Source organism: Rhea pennata, chromosome 8 (assembly GCF_028389875.1).
Source record: "Rhea pennata isolate bPtePen1 chromosome 8, bPtePen1.pri, whole genome shotgun sequence".
Classification (NCBI taxonomy): domain Eukaryota; kingdom Metazoa; phylum Chordata; class Aves; order Rheiformes; family Rheidae; genus Rhea; species Rhea pennata.
In genome coordinates, this window is record NC_084670.1 from 13,890,754 (window position 1) to 13,906,693 (window position 15,940).

Consider the following 15,940-nt stretch of genomic DNA (forward strand, 5'->3'; position numbering starts at 1 on the left):
ATTATTCAACAAAATCAATTCCTGAAGGTAAAATGAGTAGAATTACTTCAATTACAAAACTGCAAGTAATCAAAAAGTCTATAAAAAAGTCTTTTGCTTAAAAAGTAGTGTCCTAAACAGAAAGAGAAGACATTAAATAATATTTTCGTCCTCATTTCTTTAAATATTTTAGGAGTTAGGCAAACAGAACAGTTTCCACAAAATTAAAATAAACTCTTTTGAAACTTTTCCTACAATGAAGGCAGTTTCTGAACCAGAATTCATATTTACAGTGTTCTTAAAACTAGAATATAGCCTTAAGTGTTAAGAGTGTAAAGCTTAAAAGAATCAACTTATTCTAATAAGCAGCTTGATTTCCAGCAAAGAACACTTAATTTGGAAACTAAGAAGGAACTTTCTCACTACAGAAGTGAGAAAGTTTCTCACTTCTGCAACTTCACTCCCACCTACAGAGGTGGCAGAATTCTTGCTTTTTATGGACAAGTTCTACAAATATCTGTCTGGAATAATCTAAGTATATTCAATCCAACACTAACAGGAGGGAACGATAGGTCTTCCAGTCCAGCATTTCTAGAATTTATGCAAGTATAATGTATATCTACTGTTATAAGCAAGTATCAAATACTTGAAAAATAAGTTTTCTCTTGCAAATGTGGTCCTCGTGACTGGAGAGACCTGTATCATTAATCCCTCCCTATACAACACAAAGGCTTCAATTTTGATGGAAAAAACAAAAAAGCAAACACCAAAATACTAGCTTTAAAGATTTTAGAGAGAGCCAAATGTGAAAGACCAACTTTTAACAACAACATTTCATTAACAATTGGAAATAGAACAGACTGGGAAGACTTCTATTGCAGCCTCCTGAATACTTTGAAGAAGATGAAGAAACCACTTCTCATTTTGCTTATGTCAGCATGGTAGTAAATGAGCAGGGAAAAAAAATGTCTTTCTACCTTATGTCAACCAGACAACTCCACTGCACAGAGGCCAATATACTTACAGTACCCAGAAGGGTATGGAAGAAAAGCAACAAAAAAATTCCATCTGTCTCTTGGAAATAGTGGGAGAGTGAAGCTTTAATTCTGGATGAGAATATGGATGTCTGACTATGGAGTCTGTCTACACAAATGTGGTAGGCACACTGACAAATATCTGAGCGGTCATGTGCTGCTCAGCTGTAGAATAGAGGCCCACACAAGGATATGTTCCCAAATCTTGTGAAATAAAGATCTAGTTATTTGTCCATATTAAATGAGTGACAGCACTGAGCTCAAAAATCTATACGCTATTTCTCATTTTCCAAAAATGTTAAATGAGACAAAACATACAACTGAACTTCATCACTAAACAGTTTAGCGACCAAACTATTTAATACAGCCTCTCTCTTAGTAATTATACACTTACAGCACACAACGCAAAGGAAGAATCATTTCAGTTAATGGAAATGCAACTGAGAATGGCAACAACTATCTACATTGGACTAAACAACTTCTAGTCACACAAATGTGCAATCAATTTAAGATCATAACTGCTGCTCCTTATTGACATACAGAGTTGCACTGCATAACAGTAAGGCTTTGTGAAGCACTCTCTGATCAGGCCAGACTTTTTTTTTTTTTTTTTAATGAAATAAGCATGACAGTGTTGCAGAAAGCCTGCAAATAAAGCTGTTCAGGCCCTGAATTACTTATTAGAAGTCACACACAAGGCAAAATACTAACCTCTTCTAACTCCATTCTAAGGCATTTTCTTCTAAGGAGTTTTATGACTGACATCAATTGGGTCAAAATTTCATTTAGCGGTTACTTTTTTTTTTAAAATTGGACTCTACCAATACTAACATTTAACTTACATACTCTTCATAATAACCACCTCTTTTTCCCCCACACACCACCTTTTCTTGTGAAATAAGCTTTACTTAGTTATGATTAACTTGAGTAGCAAATGCTAATATTAACTGGAAAAGACAGTGAAGTGAGATTGAAAAAAAAATCTGAAAATAAACTGCAAGAATAGTTTGTCAGCTTATTTTATAAGAAATTATACTTGCTTATGAGAAGGACTAGACTACTAACCCTGAATACCCAAACCAATTGTGAATCATCACTCCTTGCAGCTGCTAAACAATGAGAAAAAATGTAATTTCTAGCAACAGGTTAGAAATATACCTGGAAAACAACCTCTCAAAGGTTGCATAAGTTAGTATTTAAAACAAACTAAAGACTACACTTCAAGCTTCACTTTGAAAAACTCAGTAAATGATCACTAAGTTATTAGGGCAGTAATAATCCTAGTATCAATAGAAAACACGTGTACATCCACCACAGAACTATTAAACTGCATTTAATAATGATTGGGAACATATTCCAGAAATGTATGCCAGAAATTCAAAGCCTAAAGAACACGTTCTTCTGTAGAAGTTTTAGTATCAGTTATGCAACAGCCTGAAACTGGATTAGTAAATGAAGAGTTATACTCCAAGGCTACGAGAGCTGTCAGTGCTCCTGGATAAGCAGGGAGGGAATAGATGGCACTGTAAGGAAGCAGCAGAACCACACACCTGCTCTCCCTATCAGAGATCGGGGCTAAAGACACTGGGGCTAAAGACAAAGGCGATGTTGCCTGGGACGCTGGAACACTACCGGGGTGGTCTGTCCTGTTAGAACAGAAAAAAGAAATGTATTTCACGGGTTGGGGATGTGAGAGGGCATACAACATAACTGCAAGAGAGAGCAGTTTTGTGATGTTAAAGCTCTCTCTTTTGGGACTCCCAAATGCTTCAGGATCAGAGTTGCCTACAGGGTAGGAGCAGCTGGGGTACAAGAGCAGAAACATTCTGAGCAAGTAGAGAAGTAATAGCCTGGGACAGACGTGAAAAGCGAGCAGACACCAACAGCTCGGCGAAGAGTTCGCAGGGGCCCGGGCCCGGCCCACGGCTGCGTGGGGAGGCACGAAGCCCTCGCTGGCCGGCGCACCGCGGCCCCGCGAGGGCCCGGGCGGCCCCGTTACAGGGGTGACCCCGGCAAGGCGGCGCAGCGAGGGCTCCGCGTGGGCGGCGGGCAGCGCCGGGTCACGGGAAAGCCCCGGGGGCGGAGGTGGGGGGGGGGCGCGGCGGGACGTGGCGCAGGGCAGGGCCGGGCCGAGGCCGCTGCAGCCGGCGCTGCCCCGGGCGGCTGCGGCAGAGGCCCGGGTGCGGTGGCGGCGCGGGGCAGGCGCGAGGTGAGGCGAGGTGAGGCGGGGTAGGGCCGGGGCGGCGGGAGGGAGGGGCGGGAGCGGAGCCAGTCGCGCTTCCCCGGGGCGGCCGACCCCGCCCCGCTGCCCGTGCGGCCCGGGGCACGATGGCGGGGAGGAGGCTGGTCCCAGGGTCCCCGCCCCCCGGGCCCCCGTTACCATTACCCAGCACGCCCAGCGCCGCACCGCCATCCCGCAGCCGGCCAGCTCCCGCAGGAACCGCGCGCCCTCGCGAGACTTCCTCCCGCCTTGCCTTCCCGCCCCTCCGCGCGCGCACGCCCCGCCCGGCCCCGCCCGCCGCACTTGCTCAGGCTCAACATGGCGGCTGCGGCGTCGCGCACGTGTCGCGACCCCGCCGTGTCAGGCCGCGCGCGCCCCCGCCGACGCATATATACACACACGCGTAACGCGGGCGGGGGGGGGCGGAGCCGCTGCGCACGCGCACGCGGCGCTGCTCCGGGCCAGCTGATTCGAACAGGCCGCGCGAGCCGCCACCTCCTCCCCGCACGCGCGGGTCACGTGGGGGCTTCTCCCCCTCTCGTTCCCTCCTCCTCCTCCTCCCCCCTCCCCTCGCGGGTTCCGAACTCGGCACCATCCGGGTCCCCCTTCCCCCGGGGCCGGGGCCCGGCCCTCACCTGGCGCCCGCTGCTCGGCGCGGCCGCTCCGCGCAGCCCCGCGCGCGGCGCGCTCCCTCCGTGCTGCCCGCACCAGGCGGCGGCGGCGGCTCCGCACAGCGCCTGCTCCCCTCAGCGCGGCGGCGGCTCCTTCCGCTTCCTTCCCCTCCCCCTCCAGCCCGCTGCGGCGGGGACCCGCTCCCTGCAGCTCCGCCTGCTGGCAGAGGGCGGAGGCGGCCGCCCCGGCCTGCCCGCGGCCCGCCGCCCCCGCGCTGCGCGGCGCCGCGAGGGCTCTGCCGGCCCCCCGCGGCGGCGCGGCAGCGGGACGAGCCCTCGCCTCGCGGGCAGGTGCCTGGCGCAGCGCCCGGCCCGCAGCCCGCTGCCCGCGCCGCGCTGCTTCCCAGCGGCCGGGAGGGGAGGCAGCCCCCCGGGGGGGCGCCCAGGCGGCTGCCCGAGCAGCGGGGCTGGGTTGTGCCATGTGAGCTACAGCTCAGGGACAGACGCCGTGGGATGCTCTAGCCCGCCACGTTAGGAGTGGAAAAAAACAAAAAACCAAAACAAAAAAAAAAAAAAAAAAAAGACTCCAAACCTCTATTTTTGGTAGACTCTTAGTTATCTGCAAACATGCATATGATCACCACACGTTAGCATTTAATGCACAGTTTGTTCAAAGAGATCTCATTTACTTCTATTTATGAACTACCATCCATCTCCTACTATCCTACTAATCCATCACTGTCTTCTGACACACCACGGTTATAATGCATCTGGAAGAGAATGAGGTAGCCAAGAAATACAGAGGACTCATGTTTTCTGGTTAAATGCTTAGGGAGTTCAAAACCTTCTCATCCAATAAGTAAATAAATAACTTTGCAAACTGCTAAAAAATTCCTATACAAGAGGTTTTCTTTAAAAATAAATTAAGTAGCATTTTGTTGAAGTAGTTGCTGACTGTACTGTAATTAAATTGATTTGTATCCTTCTTATAGGGAGTAACAAAATCAGTTTTAATACAATCATAATTGTACAAATTGCTAGTTATAGATCTTTCATTCTGCTGTCCTAGATCGTATCCTTTGCCTAAAACCTCAGTAACGTTTCCATTTTCCCAAGCATTTCTCACTTTCCTCTGCTTCTTGCTGACTTGGAACTCTTCTCCTGTCATCAGATTCAAAACAACAGAAACCCCACAAGAGAGGGAAGGAAAAATTTTCCTTGAATCCATTCCACCGTTCTCATGCAGCATCCTGTTTGTGTGCCCAAGTCTGAGAAAGTAATGGAGCTTTTTGTTATCATGGCAGCACCTGTAAGCATTAAAATTTTTGTGAATTACAATTAATTTAGAAATATGTTCACTTAGTAAACAGCTGCAGTTGTTTAAGATATTACTGCATTTCAGCCAAGTGTTAGTGCTTTTGCAGTAGAGCTGAAGGTTTTTCTCAGCTGCTCCAGTATAATATCCATTGGTTTAGCTCAAACGAATTCCCATGGCAGTCCAAGGGCGCAGTTGAGCAATGCAGCTGAGCTGCTTTAGCTAGCGTTCTTCCCCCAGCACACACCCCCTGCCCCACTCCCCAGTAATGCAGTCCCACAACTTCCCTTTTGCCCACTCCAGCGCTCATCTGAACATGTGGTAAGCCAGTTGGACTTCCTAAACTGCTAAGAAACTGTTGACATCTGTGGTGATTTGTTCTCAGCTAGAAAATAAGCTGCATTAGCTCACTACCAAGTCAGGCAAGGGATCCAGTACATGAGAAGTGGAGGAGAAGGTGGTGCCAGCAGAGGGGAGGAGCAGCACTATTTTCTTTTGGCAGCAGCAGATTTTTGGCAGCTGGATGAAACCAGTCCAACCATATTGTCCAACCACACCCTAGACCAAGATTTGTCTTGAATTCACTGAGTCCTTAAATATTATGTTCTGCCATCTTGCTTAAAAAGCAGTAGTATCTAGTGAGCAGATGATAACAAAGAGCAACTGTGCATGGTGTGATGTTTCCTGCTAAAGAAAGGGATGCTCCCAAAGCTCTTGCCCCACCTCTCTGTGCTCCTTACTTCCCCTGGATTGAATCCATCAGTCTTCTATCCACAGGGCAGCAGAAGCTGTCCATGCACAGAAAGGACTGAGACTAAGCAGGTTTACTATGAGACCTCTGCCCAAGGGAGTTTACATTTAAACCTTGAGAAACTTCCTTTGGTTGAAGCCAACTGAACATTGTTGTTCTTCCACCCTGCTGTCCCCATAGTTCTAATCTTCAACACTTCAATATCCTGCAGCCTCTTCGCTGCAGTATCCCAGAGGAGGTTCTGAATAATTCCCAATTACACTTCCTGCCTAACAGGACCATGCTTTCCCTAACATATTCTCACTTTCAGACAGTCCCTCACGTAGCCTATCCAAACTATACCATACTCCTGACTCTAGTGGCAGCCATCTTCTCTGTGCTACAACTTCTATCTTGCAGTAAACAATTGATAGACATGTTTATTAAGAGCAACCTCAAGTAATTTATTCAGCAGTAACCATCTTTTTCTGGCTGTCCGCAGTAAAGAACTATTCTTATCATAGGAAAATGGAGTCAATGACAGTCTTTCATCATGTTATAACAGGACAGGATAAAAAAAACATACTAGATCAAAACCTCCCTCCATCACTAGCTGCTAAAAAATCATGAGCTGTCAGATGTTTTACTCCCCTCCACTTTGCTAAAACAAACTCCTAGCACATGTTTCTGCATAGAGAACCTCGTAAGACCACGAGGCTTGGCTTCAATGAAGCTCTGTTAAAAGGCTCATGCTCTGTGGTAGCGTCCTTGTTTCTAGCTATCTCGATCCATGAAATAGCTTAACTGCTCCTCATGCTTAGTCTGAAGTAGCACTTTACCAGAGTCAGTCAAATGTTTGATTTTTCTCCCCCTCCCTGACAAAAAGATTGACAAAAATAACTCTCCATGATTCAAAACAATTGAAAAGGTTAGCTCCTAGCTCTTAATAAAGCTGTTCCAGACAGCAGGGCAAGGAAAATAGCTGAATCCTCCTCCAGATTTCAGCTCAGGTTTATTTGTTCTGACTCCAGGCCAGCTGTACTGGACTGGCTGTTTTGTGCAGTGGCTGCACAGAAGTGCTGGAAGACAGCAGAGAGACTCCTGAAGCCAGCTTCAGTTCAGTAGGGTCAGCTTCAACAGGGCTGCCCAAAGCTAACCACCATCCTGTGCTGGAGTTAGCTCAGCACAGTACCCAAAAGTCTCTGCACTGATTAGTTTACTATCCTAAAAATTATCCACAAAAATTTCTTAGGTGGCTTTTTGATTTTTTCCATTTACAGTATATCTGGAAAAATATCACATTTAAATTCTGAAGAAAATTCCTTATAAGAAAGAGTTACAGAAAATAGCTTCAAGTTACAAAAGGGAAATTTTAGCTGAGCTAAGAGGAAGACATTTTTAAACAGTATTACAGGAAAAGGCTATTTTTTGCTTATGTGTTCTTACAAGGAATCACCTCATGTTTTCTTTATTGTAGGTCCTCTATTTTGCCACCCACTTCTGCCTGCTGCATTCCCTGGAAGGCCCTAAACCTCTTCTTTCATTGGTGCTACTAGATGTAGAGAACAAACCTGAAAAAGACTAGATTTATGTTAACTTCAACAACAGTAACACCACCATCACATTTTCCAATGTTCTTACATAAACAAAGTGTCTTAGATAAAGCTGTGGCTCCAGCAGCTAATTCAGAAAGACTGCACAGGCTTCTTGCCAGAACTGTAAACATTAGCATTTATAGTATTATCAATTCAATAACCTATTATTAAGAACATGCATTTTGTTACTGTTTTCACTACTTGAAATACTACTTTGACAAAGCCTTTATAATAGTTATACAAGTCCCCATGTCAAAAATCAGTAAAAAGCAAATTATTAAAATAGTGATCAAAAATGCAATCACGCTGAATTATGAATTCAGGATTACAAACTGACATCTGGTCTAGCGTCTACTGAAAACCAGCATCAGCCATAAATTTAGAATGCCTAGTTTTACTGCTCTGTTTTGTGGCAACAATTTCAACTACAGTTTGAAAAAGCAGAAAAAGGTGGAAAAAGCTGTTAAATAGACCTGTAATACATCAGTGACTGGAGACTGTATGCATACATTAGACAATTTAGGTGTCTTATAATACACACAGCCTATTGCAGAGATCACCTTAATAAAAGATGTCCTATAACATATTATGAAAAAGCAAGTTGCCAGTTACTTATTGCTTATTTCCATTTTATACCTGTATATTTAAAGTAGTGGTCATCTAACTCAAGTAGATGTAAAAATAATAACCCCCCCTATGTTTACAAATAAGAAGAACTGATATATATTCTTCATAATAATTGGGCTACATTCAATGAAAGTGTACAACCACTCCCTTGCTCATGAAATATTCCACTTAAAACTGCTTTTGCTAATTTGAGTAGAGGCTTCAAAATCAGGTAGATAGAAAATGCTAGCTAGAATACAGTGCATTATTAAAAATATTCCGGTTTAGAATTCATTAGACTTAGTATGTTATTTTTCTGATATTTAAACTTTGTCTTGGGTTTCCATAAAATAACAGCCTCCAAAATTAGGATCTCAACATTTCTGATTTTTATAGTTAGGTTACTCTAGGAGTTTTAATTCTTATAAGTGTTATAAACTCCTATCAAAGTCATTTCTATCTTCTCCCTTCTCCTTTATGTATGGAGCACTGTCAGGTATTAGTGGGTCTGCAATAACACATCAGATTGTGTTCACAACCTACCTAAAGGTGTGTCAGGTCATGGAATCTCCCTGTAATTGTTTTGACTACCTTGCATATTCTTTCAGGTCCTAGACCCACAGTAGAGGGCTCTATTATTGCTCTGATGCTGAACAGCATGATGTGTTCAACACAAAGCAGAAAAAAAGGATTAGAAGTTTCCAAAATGAAGGTGTCTAAATGCAAAAATTAAGTCTACCCCTGATGCACATTTTTTTTCTAAACAGAAAAGTCTCCTAAAGCCAAGCCTACATTTTGGGATTAGGGCCCTCTTCTAGATGATGTGAGAGAGAGGTTTAAGTAAAAATTTGAACTACCACCATGTAGGAATGGATACTAGCACCACTGACAGTTCCATTTTACACAGCAGGGATCCTTGTTCAGGACTAGAAATCTAGACCGGAGGATAGCCACTTTTCAGCAGAAAAGCCTACCAATAGATATATCTTCTGTATCTAGAAGGCTTGAAGCACTTTCTGGGTTCCTGCCCCCAAATTACCTTTATCTTTTTCAGTATCTACAGAAAGAGCCAAGGAAGACTAGTCTCTACACTGGGGTCTTTAAAGTTAAGGTTAGACATGAAGTTTGGATCATTACTGATCTGGTTTTAGAGACAAATTACCTTTTCTATGATGCTAAGTAGGAAATCAGATTAATTATACTACAAACAGAACAAAAAAGAAAGATGCAGTGCATTTCCCTTGCTAAAAATTATTAGGAGGATGAAACACCAAGGAAGAGTTCATAGCTGAAAAATAGCTTGCTTATTGCTTAATTTGTAAAGTCAGTCTAATTACAAGCATTTTTACTAGACTAGAAATATAATAGGAAATACTGTTTAACTGAATTAGTGTTGCCAATTGATTAGCATTTTGGCACTTATGAATGCATTCCTTTCATTACAGCTGAAAATCTCATTAAAAGAATCTTACTTTTGTACTGATAGAGGTGTGCATCCTTCATGGAAACACAAATGCTGTTCTTTTGGATTTAGCATTTTAACAGACCGGGGCGGGGGGGGGGGGGGGGGAAGGTAATGTATCACCATGGTAACCAGGACATCTTTTTTAGCATGTACATTACAAAAACATGCACAAGACACAACAAAATTAGTCACTTATAAAAGTGATCACTTCTGGGCAAAACTGTTCACAAAAAAAGTATGACATTTTCCTTTGAGGTAAGGGACATGAAAATTGGTATTTTTCATTTTTGGCAGCTGCCTATTATTTTCAACTAAGATTTTTCTTACTTGTTATTCTCTTTGCTGCCCTTTTTGCTCTTTGCAACAGATACTTCATGATGTACTTTTTCATGTGGCAAGTTAAACCAGAAGTGGAACTTACTAAGATTCTTAATAAAGAGAAAGTTGTTTGTGAGTTTCAAGTGAGAAAGGAGAAATATATCTGGAAATATAAACATTTGTTGCACTTGCATGTTTCTTAATCAGTTGAGTATATTAAGTCTTCTCAACCTCCTTTATATTATGAAAGCATTTTAAGGATTAACAACTACTTAATTTTACACCTCTCATACTGTTGAATAATCAGCATATAAGAAAAGTGACTAAGATTCACTAACAGTGAGGAGGCAAAACAAACCTGTGTGTATGAACATCCAGTCTATTCCCAACACTTCCAACTTCCTATTTGAGGGATCAAATTCATGTTGCATTTTCTGAAGTCTGCACATCTATCTATCCATGATCTTTCTAAGAAAAGCTGTGGTCAAGTAACTTGGCAAGTAGTATCACTAAGAATCCATAAAACTTACCAGATCCATTAGTGTTTCTCACAAATGAACCTTCTTTTACTATCTGCATGTCACAGCTGGCACACATTTAGGAAGGGAGAAAAGTTTGAAACATCAAAGTATTATCAACCACCTATGAAAAATGTGTTGGACAGATATTGTAAGCAAGTACTTAATATTAAATGTATTACAAAAAGATGGCATTTTATCTTATTCTGTACTTTGTCCTAACATTTTTAATGTAAGAAAAGCCATATCATCTTGTTGAATGACATTTTAAACAGCAGTACATATTACAGAGTACATTCAAGAAAACAATTTATGTTTTCAGTGCTAGTAGGAATAGCCCTTTTAAAATTTATTGCTGATGAGGCTATTTTCTATTCTGTTAAGATTTTGAAGGCTAAAATGAACCAAAGTTTGTTTGCAACCAGACAATTTACATGAAATAATGCTGAAAGTGATTTGTCTTGCTTTGTGACGCTTCAGAAATCTAGAATCTATTTTGCTTCCTGCTACTAATTGTCAGCTCTGGATGCCTCAAGTATAGAAGGAAGCCAGAAAAGCCATCTGTTTGGAAGAATAAAAAAGCCTAGTTGTTTTACTCATTTCCTGGGTAAAATGAAGAGCTGAAAGGTTTTCAGTGAGAAAACTGCTTAGACTGCATTAAGCCAGTTATACATGAGGAATTCAAGAGGAATAAATGGAACAGAGTTTTCTTAGTTCAGTCTGAGATCCGTATGGCAAATACGAAGAACCTACTAGCCCATTTAAAGAGAACCTTTAAGTTCTCCAGCAGATTCTTCCAGTCTCTAGTTCGCTTTTCCAAATGAACTTGCATGATGAATAACGGTACATCAACCACAAACAAAAAGAAATCAAACGTTGGCACTATCGTTATAAATAAATGCCTATAATACTAACTCAATAGAAAAACTTCTTGGCTTTAGTCCTTCTAAGAAAACCTGAGATACCTTGTATTACAAAGAAACCCATACCTTAAACAATTTTGAACTTCAGAAGGATTAGTACATTGGTATAATACATTAGTACAGCAAATTACACCGGATTTCACAAGAAAAACTCAGACCTACATGTACATACTTAAGTTTCAATGCACAAATGAAAGCTATTTCATCAGTCTAAAAGATTTTACAGCCAAATGTATTTAACTGTTTAGGCAGATATCCCACTGTCAGAAGGATATGCTAAATCAATAATTATATAAAATAATCCTTCTTCATAGGGCTGTCTTTACCAAAATATAGGATTACAAATATATAAAAGGCTTTAAATATGAACTCTTTCAGGTATCACAGAAATAGTACTCTGCCAAAAGGACAGACTTCTAGAAGTAAACTATCATCTAGATTCAAAACCTGGGGACTAATGGACTACTACTCGTTGGCTCCAGGCTTCTCTCATCTTTACTTCAATAGCTGGTCAGAGGTTCATTCCTAACAGCTTACCTCTGTCAGTAGAACCGATAAGCACGACCATATGACTCTGCAACTCTCAGACAAAGCTAAAGACTGTAGAACTTCCAGGTAAAATATCAGGATAAAGAAATGACTTGCATTTAAAAAACCTAAATAGTTTAGGTGTCATTGACCAGGTGTATTTGATGGGTTTGCAAATGGCAGTCTAGACATAGCAGTACAATTCAAATGTAAAATCTCCTTACCACTGTCAGGCACACATGTGGCAATGGCATTTCTCCTTCAAATTCAGATTTGCAGTGTTGCATCAGAGACCTTATCCTACAGCAGATTTCATCAACTAAATCTTAGATGATACCTTAACAAGTTTTTGCTGCATTTGGGCAGCTCAACAGCTGACAATAACAATACCACTCAAATAAAATATGCAGAGTTATGAAAACAGATTGAGTTTTCTGATATGAATAAGTAAAAATGGCTTTCCCATTCCCCCTTTTTTAAATCCTGTTTTGGTACAATTATCGAACAGCATATGAAGCCTCTAACTTACCTAGCAAACTTCCAGGTCATTACTGACAGAAAACTGACACCCATCACTGCATTCAACTGAAGTATCATCTATCTATTTGAAATGAGGAAACAAAAAAAAAAAAAAAAAAAAAACACAAAACAAACAAACAAAAAAAACCTATCTGATCCATTTACTCAAGATCATTATTCCTATGCAGAACTTAATCATTTTAGTGCCTCCAGCCATAGTTCAATTAAGAAACTAGAGAAATACATTATGTACATTTATATTTATCCCTAGATGTACAACTAAATTAGCTGCTACTTGCAGAGACAGCTTTCTAGACTACCTAACCTGAATCACATATAACAGTCTTCAAAACTTCCTTGAATTCCTAGTACTCCTATGACAGAAAAAGACTGGCCGTTAAGTCAGTAACACAGGATAGTTTCATAAATAGCAAGCAGGTTGTTTTTATTTGCTTCATTAAGCAGGGGGACTACTTACCTCTCACCTCTGAGGCATATTGTGAAAGTGACTTACTTTGCCAGTAACCATTTCAATAGCTTGTCAGCTATTTTTTCCCCCAATTAGACTATTCAGCTACATCACACAGTACTTGAAGCATTCTTCTGGACGTCGGGTGGGGGTGACAGGGAGGGATACTACTTGCAAACAAAACTTGAACAATTTAGAGAGAAATCAAACTAAGAGCTAGTAAGCTAGTTTCTTCAAAAGACGATCAGCATTACCAGATTGAACAGCACTTTTTTAGTAGCCCACATCTAGATTTACAGGCCCAGAAAAAGGGCCCTACTGAATTTTTCTCTTCTTGAAATGACAGCTTCCCTGGCATCCAAACATACTGCCTTGTTTCCTCAACTGGAGACAAACAGACAAAGAACCCAACACAATTGGTTAAAGACTTCCCGGGTAGGGAGGGGAACAGAACCATTTCAACAGCCCTTCCTGTGACACATTCTTTCTCTGCTTTGAATCAGAGCTTTTGTCACAGCAAAGGTTTCTTCTGTATCTATACTCTGAAACGTTACCTTCTCTCCAGTATATGCAAGAGATCTGGCATTCTCTCAAACTGTCTTACTTTAAACAGGTTTTCACTTCCGTGGCATAAAACTCTTACAAATGGATGACTTCCTAGTCCTTGGAGAATTCAGTAACTGTCTTGCAACCAAATACATATATTTCATCTCCGCAAACTCAGCGATTTTTTTTTATCATGACAAACAGCTGTAGTGGGAAGATGCCTGTTTCTGAAGGTAACAGAGGTGTTTCACGACTGCTAATTTAAAAGGGCTTGTGTACATGTACAGTTTATATTTACTATGGATTCCCAGACATCCAATGAAAGAGTTTCTACAGAATTGCTTGCAGAAAATTTCCAACAGGCTACATAATATCCAGTACCACTAATCATTGCTAGTATTTAGACAAATATTCCTACTGTCTAGGAAAAATTATCATCCAGCAATTTTTTTCTATGTTAGAAGCCTTGCGTCTCCCTTCAAAATTCTTTTAAGCTAGATAGCTTCTGAGTTTTGTTAGTCTTTCTGAGATATTCTCCTCTCAACTTTATTACTATATCATATCCAAAATTATTGGAAACAGTACAGATGAGAGCTCACCACCAAAGCACCACGTAGAGCATAATAATTACCTCCTGTGCCTCACATCTGATGCTTTTGGTACTACTACCCAGAACAATTTTTTGTTATCAGATTTTAACTGTTACTTAGTCTGATCTGCTATAATACTCAGAACACTTGCACAGAACTGCTTCGTTACCAAACTGATGCCCAACACTCAATCTTTTTTTTTCTTAAATACAAGTGCGCTCTGTTCCAGCACCCTGATTATTAGTAGAAATATTACATCAGATAGTAAACCTAATCATTGTACAGTGATTTAATCAAGAACATATTTCTCAAATTCAGTCAACAACACATAGGGAAAAACTATTCCTAAAGTATGCAGAGCTATTAATGTTTTTATGGTTTTTTTTAATCAGTTTTACTATAGTAAGAACCTTAAAAATAGTTTAAGTCTGATAAAAGCTTAACAAAGAACAAGTTAAACCTAGACAGTATAAACCCAGGTTTGAGTTTGGTTATTCTAGTAAGAAAAAAAAAAAAAAAAAAAAAAGAAGGAAGTAGGAAGCTAGAAGTACCTCCCACAGGCCAAGGCCTACAAATTACTATTGACTGTTCATAAGCAAGTTAAACAGTGAGATAACTTTTTAAGTATAAGGTTTTTGCAACTGCAATGTTTGTTTGCTGTATATGTAACTTGGTATTAACTTCAAGGTACCTTATCTATTAATATAAAATTGTAGAAATGCATGGTCAGATAGTTAAGGACTCTGCTTTGTGTTCCTTTAGATTTACTCCTGTGTACATGCAAGACTTCTCAGCTGCAGGTATCCCAAGATCTTCTTTAGAATTTAAGGAGAAACAGGCAAGTTCAGAAGTTAACAGGCTAGGCAAGAGTTATATAAAGCAATTTAAAATTGAGTATTTTTTTTCCTAATTCATATAATTATTGCCTTTATATTGCTGTTGATTCCCCCCTATTTGCACTGCTTTATTCATATTGTATTAGCATTTAAGATATATGTATTTCCTTTAGTTCACAGCAAAACTCATTTACCTAGGACAGATTCCTTAAATTTCTCTTGATTCAGAGGCCTTACTTACAGATGAATAGGGCATTCCATCTATCCCCTTTCTGTTTTTTCAGCCACTTGTTTATAAACAAGGCTGGCATTATTCTTCTTCCAAATCTCTTCAGAGCTCTGTACCTACCTCTGCCTTAAGCCAATGTGCCCCCAAAGGAAAATAAGTTACTTATAAAAGACTTAAGTTACATAGCTGCAGGTTGGAAGTACAAGCTGCCTACTCTTTTAGTTCTTTTCTACCGGATTTAAAGGCCAGAAAGTACAAGACTATTCCATTAGACTCCAGCTTACCTTATAAAGGCAGAAAACTTACAGCAAAGCAAAATGCTGAAGTACAATATATTCTATATGTGGCTTTTACAAGCTGTATCATCTGAAATAGGAACATAAATTTGGTTTAGTTCAAATTATGCTACAAGATCTACAGAGAAATACTAAATGGTATCAAATTATCGACAAGTAAAGGTGATGAGTTAAGAGGATCAAAAGTAACACACATTACAAACCCATCTTAATTCCTTCTGTTCCTTGCTCTAGCTCTTCTCAGGCAGAGCAAGTAAAATACTGGTTTAGCTACTCAGAACTGACTCCTGCTACGTGGCACGTCACCAATGGGGTCAAGTACTTTAGGTTACAGGACACAGTCTAGGATTGTCCTGTGTGATTCTTTAACCAGAATGGCTTTAAGTGCTTTACAAAGCCTAAGAACAGTTTTATACTATATATAAAATTATCCAGACAAATGTTGTCTCAGCATTTGCTCACTTTGGAGCTAGAAATACCAGCATCACTGTCTAACCATAAAATGTTCACGGAATACACTTATATGGGTGTGAAAGTAGTATCAAAGCATTGCTTTGAAAGGTTTTGTATTGATGTAATAAATGAAAAACATTAAGAAAGCTTTCCTCCTCC

At 40.7% G+C, this 15,940-nt stretch overlaps 1 protein-coding gene and 1 long non-coding RNA gene across 8 annotated transcripts in view; both read right to left on the minus strand.

Moving 5' to 3' along the window:
- ZZZ3 (zinc finger ZZ-type containing 3) overlaps window positions 1-3,944 on the minus strand; it is a 64,005-nt gene extending 60,061 nt beyond the window's left edge. For 5 of the 7 annotated variants that reach the window (XM_062581320.1, XM_062581319.1, XM_062581321.1 and 2 more), the window contains exon 1: window positions 3,870-3,943. The gene's annotated coding sequence lies outside the window, so the exon portion shown is untranslated. Of the gene's footprint in view, window positions 1-3,399; window positions 3,426-3,869 lie in introns of those variants that run through there. The other 2 variants (XM_062581316.1, XM_062581315.1) reach the window with 2 other exon arrangements.
- Window positions 3,945-4,456: 512 nt separating this feature from the next.
- LOC134143481 (uncharacterized) lies at window positions 4,457-15,484 on the minus strand. Its single transcript, XR_009959122.1, has 4 exons — window positions 15,317-15,484; window positions 10,405-10,516; window positions 7,347-7,471; window positions 4,457-5,152 (listed from the first exon to the last, which is right to left on the minus strand). It is a non-coding gene; the product is annotated as an uncharacterized LOC134143481 (long non-coding RNA).
- Window positions 15,485-15,940: the final 456 nt, after the last annotated feature.